This window comes from Palaemon carinicauda, chromosome 20, assembly GCF_036898095.1.
Source record: "Palaemon carinicauda isolate YSFRI2023 chromosome 20, ASM3689809v2, whole genome shotgun sequence".
Classification (NCBI taxonomy): domain Eukaryota; kingdom Metazoa; phylum Arthropoda; class Malacostraca; order Decapoda; family Palaemonidae; genus Palaemon; species Palaemon carinicauda.
Genome location: NC_090744.1, coordinates 88,524,190 through 88,525,766, shown reverse-complemented (window position 1 = coordinate 88,525,766; position 1,577 = coordinate 88,524,190). Strand labels below are relative to the sequence as shown.

General features: G+C 33.9%; 1 pseudogene; it reads left to right on the top strand.

Annotated features, from left to right (window-relative positions):
- The first annotated feature begins 506 nt into the window (after nt 1–506).
- The window catches only part of LOC137659966 (uncharacterized), a 2,619-nt pseudogene continuing 1,548 nt past the window's right edge, over nt 507–1,577 (top strand).

Below are 1,577 nucleotides of genomic sequence, written 5' to 3'. Positions count from 1 at the left end.
ATTTATCTTCCCATTCTGTCGCTGGTTTTCAGACACATTTTAATTCAGGGTCCTTTTGTAGATTTTGTTCTATAAAATACTCTCAGTTCAGGGACACATTATGCATATCTAAACTTAGAGATAGGAATAATGCTGCTTATGCCGATCAAATCAAGTTCATTGATGATGATGCAACAGATGCAGCTATATATGGCATTAAGTTCCTGAAGCATTTCCATCAGATATAATGCATGACTTTCTTGAAGGAATCATTCCCCTCACAGTTGAGCTAGTTCTTAAACAACTTTATAATGAGAAGCTTGTTACAGTTAAAGATTCGAATGAATCCCTCCTTCACACGAGGTTACCTGTCAGTGATAAGCCTAATTCTTTTTCTGACATTTTTTAGTGGTGGTTGCAAGACTGTGGGTAAAGCTTCACAGAAGTTAGAGCTTTTTCTAATCCTGCCTCAGCTTGTTGATCTTACCTCTGTGGGGAGCTCTGCAGCATGGGATGTTTACATAACAATGAGGCAAAGTATGGATTTTATTTTCAGTCCAGTTATTGAGAAAGATTCTCTACCCTTTTTAGGGAGCTTAATTGAATCCTATCTTCTAAAATTCAAGAGCACATTTGTTCTTGGTAATTTAATACCTAAACATCATTTCATGATGCACTTTCCATCACAAATAGAGAAATTCGGACACCTTAGAAATTTGTGGTGTATGAATTTTGAGGCTAAACATCAGTATTTTAAAAAACTTATTGTAAATACTAGGAATTTTAAGAATGTAACTCAAACAGTGACTGAAAGACATCAAATGAAAGTTGCTCATGCACTTGCATCTACATGTTTTTTGCATGAGGGAAAGGAACCACACTCTGCAGTAAAATATCTTGATGTAAACAGCTTACCACAATCCCTAAAAGTTGCTCTTCAAAATAAGATTGGTAAAATAAACCATTACCTGACACAGTTAAAGTTGTAAATTGTCTGAAAAGTTGATGGCATAGTTCATAACATTAATTCAAATACTTGCTATATTTTAGATGGCATTTATGAAATTCCATGTTTTGCACAAGTCAAACACAGTATTATTGGACGAAAAAGTGGTATTTTTGTCTTAAATTGTTTTTACCTCAGAAGTATAATGAGATTGCTCATGCATATGAAGTTAAACCTCAGTCAGTTTGGCTTATTGTTCTCCCTAATTCTTTACTAGACAGTCAAAAACATAGAATTTACAAGAAAAATCAGGTAACATATGCTTATTCTATATTCTTTGTCAACAAGTACCTCCAATACCTTAAGTAAGATTATGAAGTATTCGTTTTTTTCTCTTTGGAACTGAAAAATTATTATATGAGCATGTTTTTTTAAACAGTAATGTAAAGTTTAAGCAATTCATAATGTGGATATTTGTACCAAACTTTTTAAAAAGACTGTGATTATTTATATTTCATTAGACAATGAGATGGAAGGGCAAGCCATTTGGGAAATTAGTGAGAAGATGATTGGGGTGCTGATTCCTCCAATAGGAAAACAGCTCCTTTACTTAAGGGAGCAGGCTATTTTGAAGGGCTCATCTCCTCCCTCA